General features: G+C 44.8%; 1 pseudogene; it reads left to right on the top strand.

The window, feature by feature from the left end:
- The first annotated feature begins 6,077 nt into the window (after positions 1–6,077).
- Positions 6,078–7,364, top strand: LOC136525405 (protein ALP1-like; annotated as a pseudogene).
- The last annotated feature ends 5,473 nt before the right edge of the window (positions 7,365–12,837 follow it).

The following is a 12,837-nucleotide window of genomic DNA, read 5'->3' as shown; positions in this document are numbered from 1 at the left end:
GTGGAGGGAGCTGCAGAGGGAATTGAGGAGCCGACAGGCAGGTGGGCCTGATTACGATCAAGCCCTTGGGCTGACAGATGGGCCTGATTGCAATTAGGCCCATCCAATCACGCCTACTCTTTAACTATTCAATCATTATTTTGGCGGCACTCATCTAGCGCACGGCCGTCCGGCGCCAGCAGTCGTGTTCCACGCTCACCTTTGCGAACGTGGGACCACTGCGCCCCGGGAGGACCATCTCTGCCTACGAGGCTACGAAGTATGGGCACCGCAAACATCCAACTAAAACACTTAGCAATATATATTTAAAATAGTTGAAACATTTAAAACATATATTTACAATATAAGTGTATAACCAGTGCAACATATGCAACATCTATATACAACACTTGCAACATACGTATGAATACAGATAAAACATTTGAAATATGCGTCTGAAACACTTGAAAACCATTATAACACATACATAACATCCAGATAAAACACTTCCAACATATGAGTGAAACATATGCAACATCCAGATAAACACACTTGCAATAAAACATCTGAAAAAACAGATGAAACATTGGGAACAAACGTTTGCAACATACGTGTACAAACATTGCAACATATGCAACATCCCAATCTACTTTTGCAACATCCACATGAAACAATTGAAACATACATTTGAAACAACCGAAACACTTGAAATATGTGTTCGCAATATGTCCGAAAAAGCATCCAGAAACACTTAAAAAACACATCATCGCTGCACGACCATGACCTACCTGGTGGGCAACTATGGTGGCGCAGGCTCGCTGGACGGTGTGCGCCGCGTATGCCCCCGCCATGCCCGCCGTCGGTCGAGGGAGAGGAGACGCTGCCAGATCTTGGGAGGGCGCCGCCAGTCGGGGTAGGGAAGGGTCAGCGGCTTGCTTGAGCCCGCGAGCTAGTGCCTATTCCTGCGGGATCTGTAGTGCCTCGCCAAGGCCGCGGCGGGCATGCGCCTGTCGAGGGCCGAGGCAGCGAGCTTTTCCTTGAGCTGAGCGAGGGTCTGCGCCAGTGTGCCCTCCGGGAAGATGAGCATGGGGGAGGATGAGCTTGGGATAGGAAGGAGCCCGTGCTCGAACTCTTCCCACTGCGGGCAGAGCAGTGCCGCGGGGGACGGGGTGGCGGGGGCCGGCGGCATCACCGGAGCCGGAGACGGGGCCGCGTCCGGCGGCTGGTCCAGGGTCTCATCGGCCATCATAGCAACGCGAGAGGGGCGTGGTGGAGGGGGGAGATCTAGGAGTGTGGTGTGGGAATGGCGAGGGTCGGAGGAAGAGATCCGATGCGTGCCTTCTGTTTCTTCGGCATGATCGCCCGCGGCCCAGGCGCGCGGCGTTCGGACGGGACAGATGCCCACGTTCTATTATTATCGTTATTTTGGAGACATTGAACTCCACGAAAAAAATAAGACCCCCTTTGAAACGCATGGATTTTACAAGATTCGTACAAAAGTCAGTTTAATTTTATAAAAATATATATTTAGAATTTAAGAAAAAAAATGTTCAATTCAAAGGGGCCTAAGATGTGCCAAATCAAATCCAAAGGAAGATAGGAAGATCGCTACTGCAAGCGAAACGTAATAGGATTGGATGGTATGGTGATGATAAATAAACACGGTGACTGATCACGACTGTTTTGCTACAAAAGAGATAAAGGGACATAGTCACATCAACAACTAGAAGCATACCTCGTACATTACTGTGGGAATTGCAGATTAGTGAATTATGTGGCATGGTGCATAGACAATAAAATGCAATGTGTCTTGCTGACGTGGACATTACAATTACATATGCTAGTAGATTTTAATAATATATTGTCTAGTTGGATAGCTTGTATGTTGAGAGAAATATAGCAGTGATGTTTGTAGTTTATTGTTGTGTGATAGTGCATTGTCTAGATAGCTTGTATTTTAAGAGAAGTATGATAGTGAGCTTTTGTTTCGTAAGAGTACTATACGATACCTCACGTATTGGTGCGGAAACTTTATAGTAGCATTCTACTGCGTCGTAGAGAAAAGATGACATAGAACGAGAGATACTAAAATCTTGAAATAAAAAATTGATCATTTGAAAAGTACACACGGTTCATTTCAGGAACATAACATCTGGTGACTGCTGATAAATTGACAATTAAAATTGCATATAATACATAAGCATTATTTATGCTAATTAACTATATAGAGGTGTTCGATCGGTTTTTCAATTAGGGCGTCGTGCTCACCGCAGCCCGCTCGTGTATGGCGTCGCCTTGGGGCAAAAGGCGTCGCCTAGGCGTCGAATCCGCTGAGGCGGACATCGCACGCGGGTAAAACGCGTCCGCGTAGGGGAAAGAGCAGCGCATTGCGCGCGCACGGGAAAATGAGGTGCAAGCGCGCGGGAAAGAGGGAGCAGCGCGCGCATACCTCCCACCAAAGACTACACATCCATCTGACTCGTGCCAGTCGAAACTCAAGAGTGAGAAGGAAAGGGAGGCAAGAGGGGGAGAGAGAAGCACGGCGGCCGCCGGCGGCGCCTACGACTCTGAGTCCGCGACTCATGTCCCATCAGCATCCGTGACTTCTGCCCCCGTCCACGACCGCGATTCCCGCACCGTCCGTGGCCGTGAATCCTGCCGTGACTCCAACCCCTTCTGCGACCGTCTCCGAGACTTCTCCGCAGCCTCCGGCCCAATCTCCATCACTGGCTCCACTCTGCAGTATGCCCTCCCCTTCCTTTGTTCTTCCTCCAATCCTCCACCCCTATTTCCACTGTGGCTCTGCTTTTCCTCCCCTTCTTTCTTTGCTCTGCTTCTTGCACTCGTGCTCTGCTCCTTTATGTTATATTGTGGTGCTATGTAGGAACAAATAGCTTATAGCTATGCTCCTTTCTGCTAGTATATATCCCCGTGGTTGCCTAATTGATTAATCGGTGTGAATATGTGCTTGTCTGTCTGAACTTTACAGCATAAGAGATGGACAGATGGTTAATTTATTTATCTGTCATTGTGATACGTGCCTCTCTGATTGTGCTGTCCTATGGAAGGTTAGGGTATACGTATGGCGTCGCCTCGCCGCGTGCCTAATTCGCCTAGGCGTCTGGAAGGGGGCGGAGCGCCACACCTCGCCTTACCGTCTTAAAAACTATGCTATAGAGAGAGTAATTTTTAATGATCGGGTACAACTTTGGACACACACAACTCATACACTCCGCACTCACACCACACGTACACATGCAAAGAAGAGATTGGGAGACACGTCGCCTCCAGTGCGCGGGAAACGCGCAGTACCACCGAACGTGTATGTGTGTGCGTGTACCCTAAAATTTTTAGAAAAATTCCACAAAAAAGTGTGACTACCAAGGTTTGAATCCTGGTGAGTAGCGTCTCACTGGACATCCCTACACTGGACCTCAGGCCCGTTCGCAGAGAGAGTATTAGTACAGGGAAATCGAGCACGGAGCACCTCGACCAGTATGGCTTGCAGGCCCACCTCTCCCGCTTGAAGGGTTCCCACTTCCCAGGCCCAGCGCTCTAGCATTTCAGTTCCAGGCCCGCAACTTTCATGGCCTTCAGTACCATGACCGTCCTCCTATTTCTTTTGAGGGAATTCCTCATGAGCCATTAAAAAAAATTGTAATTCCCTGTGAGTCATTGAAAAAGTTCAGCGGACTTCAACATCACTGCTCCAAATTGTTTTTTGCCCTCCATGCCACTGCCGTCAGATTGGGCTCTAACGGTGTCAAACTGCAAGTGTGAAAAGTCGAAAATACCCTTAGGTCTAAATATGCCATTAATTTTTTTGAGCATCTTAACGACTTCAAATGAAAAAACTCAAAACTAGAAAGTTGTAGATCTCGTCGAGATCTATAATTTTCATATAAAAATTATCTTCATTTAATACCGCAAAAAAAGATATGATTTTTCTAAGATATATTAATCATATCAAATCATGTATTTTTTACGGAATTAAATGAAGATAATTTTTATATAAAAATTATAGATCTCGACGAGATCTACAACTTTTTAGTTTTGAGTTTTTTCATTTTAAGTCGTTAAGATGCTCAAAAAAATTAATGACATATTTAGACCTAAGGGTATTTTCGACTTTTCACACCTATAGTTGACACTGTTAGAGCCCAATCTGACGGCATTAACATAGAGGGCAAAAAAAAGTTAGAGCAGTGGTACTAAAATCCGCTAAACTTTTTCAGTGACTCACAGAGAATTATGATCTTTTTTTTGAATGGCTCACACAGAATTTGCCCATTTCTTTTCTCTACGCATTGTGACTCGTCGGCGGAGTCAGTTCCTTCTGAAGCCGCTTCCATCCCCTCCGGCGCTCTAAGAGCAACCACAATGTTGGCAAAACCAGTCCATAGGAAATTAAATATTTACTATCAGATAGCTGGTACATTGTAGAACTAGTTCCATAAGCAGTCCATAGGTAAAAGCCACCCATAACACTATGGGCAGCCCAGAAGACAATAAAAACGGTTTGTACACTGTAGATCTGACACACAACAATAAACAAGAAAGAGTCGTTGGCCTTCCGAAGGTAGCCGTTGGGCGTTGGCCTCCTCCTTCCTGTACATGCCTTCTTTGCTGAAGCCCTCTCTGCCTACAAAACTGAAGCTTCGTGCTGCATTCTTCACACCTGAGCCTGAGATTTTCAACTCTAGAACACAACAATGGAACCCTCACCCAGAAACTTTTCTAGCCTCCTGAATCAAGGCTCTCCAACCCAATACTCAGAGAGCAGTGGCCAAATCTCACCACCTACACCCCAATCCCAGTTTCCCTTTGGAAACATCCAATTTTCTACAGAACTTCAATCCTTTTGGTCCTCTAGGAATCCACCCACCATATGGCCATTCTCCTCCCAGATTTCAAGGTGTTCAACAACAAGGGAGTTGGCTACAAGCTCCTCCACCTAGCTTTCAAGGATTTCATCTCCATGAAAGTTTAGGTGCACCTGCAGCCAATAGGCCTCCACCAGTTCTTCAATTTGGCCATTTAGGTGGAGCTGCAGCCAACACTTCTTCCCATGGATCCGAGTCTAGTTCTCGATGCTCTGCACAACAAGAGAAGCAATCAGTCAACATTGAAGATTTAAGTGATAGCAGTGAAGAAGAAGAACCAAAGAGGCGTCAACGCATCAATTGGAGTGAAGAAGAAAATGAGCAGGCTTTTCAATTCGTGGACACATCACTCCACTAATCCCGTAATCGGCATCGACAGGAAATGTGAGTACTATTGGAAAGCTGTAGCTACTGAGTTCAACGACAACGCGCCAAAAAATAGCCACAAGAGGTCAGTCAAACAATTGAAGACACACTGGGGTGATGTCAAGAGGGATATCACAAAGTTCAGTGGGGCTTATGCTCGAGCTATGAGTGCACGCAGCAGTGGGCAATCTGATGACATGGTCCTGAAAACAGCCCATGAGATGTTCAAGGGAGGCAACAATGGAAAGCAAAAACTGCAAGAGATAAAAAGTATAAGACATATTTAAAACTGTTGGCAATAGATACCTCAAGCTTCAATGAAAAAGAAAAAAAAGGCATGACAACATAATGGACCAGATAGCAAAAGACTTGGCTGAGAAGTAGAAAGGCAGCAAGAGATGCATGTATCCCTAATATTTAGTGTAATTGTTGTTTTCAAGTTAATTAGTTTTTATGTATTAGGTAGCATGGTTGTACCACCAATATTTAGTGTAATTGTTATTTTTCTTAGTGCTGGCAGTGTATTTGTAAGCTTAATATGGCTGTACCCCACTATTAATGAAACCAGCAGATGGCTTGTTGAGGTATGGACAAAAGCAAAATATAGCTGTTGAGAAAAGACAAACAAAAATATAGCTGTTGAGAAAAGATAAACAAAAATATAGCTGTTTAGGTCATGCCAGAAGCAGCAGATGACTGTTGAGAAAAAGACAAAAAAATATAGCTGTTGCATACAAGTGGACAACAGCTACAAATATGACCACCACACCACTCCCTCGTTCACTAGACACCAGTCCACAACCACTGCCTGATTCACACAAGACACCACTTCCTCATTCACTAGAAAAAATGTCAACTGACTCAGATGATTCTATTAAGTCTGAGCTTGAAGCACAGATTGAGGCTGAGCTTGAGCAGGAGATTGAAGCTGAGATTGAAGCAGAATCAGCTAGGTCCTCTATTCGACGTGGGGGTTATACAAGGAGGTACATCAACAGAAATCATGAAGGTGATCACAGCAGACTAGTTGGTAAATATTTTTCAGATACTCCCTTATACACAGATAATTAGTTTCGTAGAAGATTTCGCATGAGGAAGCATTTATTTATGCGCATAGTTGAAGCTCTAGGTGTTTGGTCTCCATATTTTCGTCTACGCCGAGATGCATTTAGCAAAGTGGGTCTATCACCATTACAGAAATGTACTGCTGCCATTAGAATGTTGGCATATGGTTCACCAGCAGATCTTATGGATGAAACATTTGAGGTTGCCGAGAGTACAACAATGGAGTGTTTGATTCATTTTGTTCATGGTGTTAGAAGCTTATTCGGTGCACAATATCTACGCAAACCTACTAGTGAAGACATCCAACGCTTACTGCAAGTAGCAGACCAGCGTGGTTTCCCTAGGATGTTGGGTAGTCTTGATTGTATGCATTGGGAGTGGCAGAATTGCCCTGTTGCTTGGAAAGGGCAATTCACTCGAGGTGATTATAAGGTACCTACCATAATGCTAGAGGCTGTCGCGTCTTATGACCTATGGATTTGGCATGCATTCTTTGGAGCTTCTGGTTCGAACAATGACATTAATGTGCTTGACCAGTCACCGTTATTCACAGAACAGCTACAAGGCAAAGCACCTGAGGTTCAGTACACTGTTAATGGGTCACAATACAACATGGGTTACTATCTAGCTGACGACATCTATCCAGAATGGGTCCATATTTGTCAAGACAATCAACCGACCACTAAGTCCTAAGCATAAATTGTTTGCAAGCTATCAAGAAGGAGAAAGAAAAGCTGTGGAACGAGCTTTCGGGGTGTTGCAAAAGCGTTGGGCTATCATACGTCACCCAGCAATGACTTTGGGAACGGGAAGAACTCACCAATATTATGTATGCATGTGTTATATTGCACAACATGATAATAGAGGATGAGAGAGGCATCTATGACATACCTAGATGATAACACATATGAGCAAGCGCAATCTTCTCCAAATTTAACCGGGCTTGCACATGGACCAATCTATGGATTCATAGATATACTAGACAAAGACAATGAAATTCGCAATCGATCAACTCACGTTCGTCTCAAGGAAGATTTGATAGAGCACATTTGGCAAAAATTCAGTACATAGCAGCATGCATCCCGGCCAAGAGTAGAGTCTCATCCATGTAATTTTAGGATCGTGTGTTTTCTTAAATTTATTTGTACTCGTATCTGAAATAAGGCAATTGTACTTTTATTTCATTGTTCATTCATACTTTGCAAAAGAAGTAGTACTATGCACGGATCGGAGGTTACGAACTCAACCTCGTTAGGCTAGTTACGCTACAAACTCCAACTCTCATTTTTACAACTATATAAAAGCTAAAGCAGCTGCTATTACTATGCACGGATCGGAGGTAGGAAATGATTATACCTGCTGCTGAGATGAGGAACGGGTCGGTGCCCTGTGAGTCCTGCTCCCCTGCCGTCCGCATGCCCCAGCTCGGGAGTCTGTGCACGCGCCGACGTCCCGGCCAGTGCCTAGCGAGATCTACGAGCCGGGTGTGCACGCGGGTGCCGCCGGACGGTGCACGCCAGGTCGCCGTGCCAAGCGTTTGCGCGGGTGCAGGCAGTCAATGGCCTGCGAGGACGCCAGGTTGCCTTGTCGGCTGTCCACACGGCTCCCTAGGTCGCCGCCCTGGGCGTCCGTGCCCCTGCAAGAAACGCCCGATCTGAGTTGGTTGACGCCCGATCTGAGCACGGAAGTTGGAGATCTGAGGTGGAAGGGGAAGGCCATGGTCGGATTCAGTGCGAGGAAGGAGATCGGTGGCGGAGAAGACGGCGGTGGAGATAGGGGATACGGAGCTGCATCGCCCCGGACTTCTCTGTCGCGCGAACAGATGGGGGAAGTTGGGGGTGTGGGATATTTTACTGGCTGTGGGACCTAGCCTTATGGATAGCCGGTCCAGATACATTGTGACCTCCAACTTAACTATAGACCTCTGCTGTGGGACCTATCTATACGGACCGGTTGGTCCATATACATTGACCTTGCTCTCACTGCAGATCTTCAGCGCAGGCTTCTCCGGCATCGCCGCCAAGGGCCCACCTCACCCTGCAGCAAGCCGCATCGGCGCCACCACCACCCATCCCCTTTGCCCGCTCTGGCTGCAGATCTTCAGGGTAACCTTCCCCGGCACCATGCCCCATGCCAACAGACTACTGCAGCCTTGGGTGATGTCGTATTGCCGTCTGGCAGTAGTGATGCTCGTGGGATGAGGCGGGGGAGAGAGATAGACGTGGTCTATTTTATAGGGGCAGATCCTGTGCCGATGGTGCGCCCATATGAAAAGCCAAGAGTCAGTTCGGTGATCAGTTTCAGTGTTTCAGATGAGAGCCCACTATCTCATTGGTTTCTTCGGTTGCCTCTTGAATAACTTAAGGCAGTGACCGGTGGTTACGGGGTCTGGCTTCACGAAATCGCAGAGAAATCTGCTCTCCTAGGTATAAGATAAGATAATGGTGTGATTAGCTAAATTTATAGTACTCAGCCAACCAAAGGAAAAAAGCTGATTCGTTCTAACAATAAATTTGACTTCGACAAACTGTGTAGTGGAACTAGATTTAGATGGACATGGATGCAATATAATTTTAAGAAATAAGCCTCGATGTAGTAAAACTTTTGACCAATAATTTAGCTAAAAATTATTATAATACAAACTTGGTATGGTTAGATTTAGCCACCCTAGTGGCGTGATGGGGCAGCTGCCCCAACTACCGACGTGTTCACCTCCAGTAGCGGAGAGCCAGAAAAACTTTCTTAGTGGGGCAAACTCTAGGACGAAAGGAAAAAAAACACATATGGAACACAAATTATAGCAAAGCAATGAACAAAGAACTTCAGACAGTACTTCTAATGTGAAGATTAAGTATTAGACACTGAAAATAGATAAAAACGAATAAAACTAGAAATTGCAGAAGCATTACACCTCACCCGGCCAACTCCCATTGTTGGCTTCACCAAATCCTGCTCTGCCGCTGACTTGCCCGTGGGTGGCTGTTCTAGCTCATGCTCCTCTCCTCCCTCCATCAGGCTCGCAGTTGCAGCTCCTAGCGGGTCGTAGGCCGCTACCGCTCGCTCCACGCGATCAGGCGCAATGTGCTTGCGTCGCCGCCTCGCCGGCCGAAGGCCACTGCGCTGCGCGCTCTTGCTATGTCGCCCCGTTTCTGCTTCTCCTCGCGATCAATCTGCTTGCTTGGTGCTTGCCGAACACCGGCTAGGGTTGGAGTTGGAGATGCGAGGATGGAGGATGCTCGATTGGGGAATTGGGGAACAATTATTCACTAGGCAAGTGGGCGTGGGCATAAGTGGGATGATTGGGCTTCATATGATTTTTTTTACAACAGGCTTCATATGGGTTGAACCAAAGTGGAAAAAACAGGCCTAGCCTCCAGCCGCATGCCATTATCTCCTTCTATCGCCTGTCTCTACTCGTCACCATGGCACAGAGTCGTGGATGTTTGGCAGCCGGAGCTAAGGAAGAAGGGTTGTCTGGGTCTGGAGGTGAGCACACCAATAGCTGGGGCGGCCGCTGGCTCACACCTGCTCACCTCTAGTATAGAGTATAGACCCTAGTGGCGATAGCCACCTTAGCGGCGTGGTGAGGCGGCTTATTAATACGTCTCGGAATTGGACTCCATATCAACAACACTGTAGCAAAAGCCGGTTTTCTCTCTCCTCCCCTCCCCCTCTCACTGACGCCGTCACTGTTCATCAAAGCCGCACAAGCCAGTTTTCCTGGCTTCTCCCCGCGCGCTACAGTGTTTTGCTACAGCGAGAGGGAAAAGTAGGAGAGAGAAAACCGGCTTTTGCTACAGTGTTGCTACAGTGTTTTGTCAGGTAAGCCGAAGCCGGTTGAAGCTGTCCCAAACGGGGCCTAAGTCACATGTAAGACACAAAGAGTGTGCCCCAATATGTCTTAGAATCAGATTCCTTATCGCCATCACTAGACATAAGTTGTTCTAACTCGTATGAGCACCGGTGATGAGTTCGGGACACACACGAAACACGGAGGGCGTGAGTGCACTTTGAGAAGTAAAAAAATAGTTAGCAAGAGGTGGGTGAAAAAATGATATAAAATTTTGGGTTTTTAATATTACGTATAGATTATAGATATGGATATGAATATGGATATAGACATAGATATAGATATAGATATATTCCCTCTATCCTGTAACATAGCACATCTCAGCATTCAAAAATGTCCTCTAATAGGGATTCTAGAGTGATAAAATAGTTTTGTATTAAATAGTTGTATAAATTTGGTAGGTATTATGTTGCTACTTGATATTTATCCATCAATCATCATTAATCATGTTGATGACATCGTCGTCCTCATCGCTACAATATGCCCAAAATCCTAGCAATTCTTTTCCACCAATGACTTACTTCTCAAAATACGGGCCAAGGCAGCAAAGAAACAGTAGCGATACGAAGGACTCACGCTACCCAAAGGGGAAAAGATACGCCATTTTGTCAGATTATGAAATAAAGTGAGGGCATATGTATCTTTTGTGCTTTTGTGTTCTCTCTTAATCTATCCTAAGATCTTTAGAATGCACTATATATTATATAGGGAGTAGATATAGATATAAAAGATATTGATATAATCACTAAAACGACGGTTCTCATTTTGTTTTGTGGTGACTTCACGCACCGACGCATATATACATATACTCTCCATGTCTTGTAATATAGTGTATTCTAAAGATTTTAGTATAAATTAAGAGAGGACATAAAAAGACGCATGTGCTCTCACTTTATATTTTCTAAGAAGACGCTATCTTCAATATGATTAACGGTGATTGGTGGATATGGCAAGTAACAAATAATACTTACCAAATTCATACAACTATTTAATGCAAAATTATTTTGTTCCTTGGAATTCCTTAAATTTGTGGATATTTCTTGAACGTTTGAACGTGCTATATTATAATTAGTGAAGCCAAGTCGAGTATCTACCTCTCCAGCAATACAGAGGTCGAAGTAAAAGCAGAAGTTTGCCAAATTCTGAATATTACGATGGAATCACTAAGCGACAAATACTTGGGCCTGCCAGCGTTGGTGGGGGCCGATCGTAGTGATCGTTTCCGTCACTTGATTGATAGGGTTGTGACCCGAATTGATGGATGGATGGAGAAGACTCTCAGTTTGGGAGGTAAGGAAACTCTTATAAAATCTATAGCTCAGGCCGTCCCAGTTTATGCTATGATGGTATTTAGAATTCCGAAAAATATCTGTGTTGGCATTTCTTAGCATCACTCTTTACTAAGTTGTCATCCCTACCAATGATGCCAAAAATGCATTGTTGGTAATTATTTAAAACACTTATAAATTTATATATACTAAGTAATTCGCAAGCGCATAGATAATATACCATTGTAACATTTCACTTGGGAGTATACCAGGTATCGTTATTTATATTTTTCATAGGGAGGAGCGATGGAGTGGCTAGAGATATTGACAAATATGTATACTTATGATAAAATCATCAAATCTCATGCTTTAACAGGGGTAAGCCAAATGATAAATAAGTGTAAGGCATTGATAATAATAATCCAGAGATAGAAATAAATACTCATAATGTAGTATGGCTAGGTAGGAGATTAATTAAGAGAAAAGATTTCTAAGTCATTTCTTATTTACTAAGTCTTTTGTACACTCTAGTACATATACTTTCATCTATAGCATAACTATCTCTGTATCTATGCATAGGAAATATTACTAAGAAAGATCAAGAACAGAGCTTACTCCCTTCACAATCGGGTTCTACTTGTTCCACAAACGGGGAGTAGACTACAAAAGGACTCAATGAGAGTGTCACACTCGTGATCTACCACATGGCCCAAAATATAGAGTGCATCCGTAAGTAAATAATATTTAAGCACCACGCTTATATAATGTCGACCACTTAACTCACTCGAGTACTGAGATAAGCGCTTTACGAATATATGCATAAATTCATCATCAATCATGACCATATCAAGCATACTACTAGAACAAACTAGGAACATAATAAATAGAAACATAGTATTGAAGTAGCACAAAGTCCAAATATAGAGGGATACAATGGCTTTACCAGCCTCCAGACAGCGAATCCGGAATCCTGAGCAATAGCCCAACTCTACTTGAATCTTGCTAGCTAGCCTATACTAGAACTTGAAGAATTAAAGCTCTATTCTATTCTCTCTAGAAACCCTAATTTCTGATCTTTCTTGACCTAATGAATAGATGCCTCAGGGAGGGGGGTAGGGGCTGGTATATATAGGCCATAGCATCAATTCTGAGTCCTCGGATCAAACCGACTTTAAAGAACGACGGAGATGCAAACCCTAAGGCGGTGGAGGAACCGACATAGAAGCTGGGGCTGACATGTGGCCCCCAGGGCCAGCCGGCCTACAGCTAGGCCGGCCCCACCTGTCTGTCTCCTATGGTGTTCTTCGGTGATTCGCCTCCTGGAGTCCTATGGAACCTTCTGGAGATATTTTCATCGCGGATAATTGCAATTAATTCTGACGATTGGGTCTACCTTGACGGTTCTCTGAATAAACCCTGCTGAAAT

Source organism: Miscanthus floridulus, chromosome 19 (genome assembly GCF_019320115.1).
Source record: "Miscanthus floridulus cultivar M001 chromosome 19, ASM1932011v1, whole genome shotgun sequence".
Taxonomy (NCBI): Eukaryota; Viridiplantae; Streptophyta; class Magnoliopsida; order Poales; family Poaceae; genus Miscanthus; species Miscanthus floridulus.
Note: the sequence above shows the minus strand (reverse complement) of the source record. Positions and strands in the feature narration are given on the sequence as shown.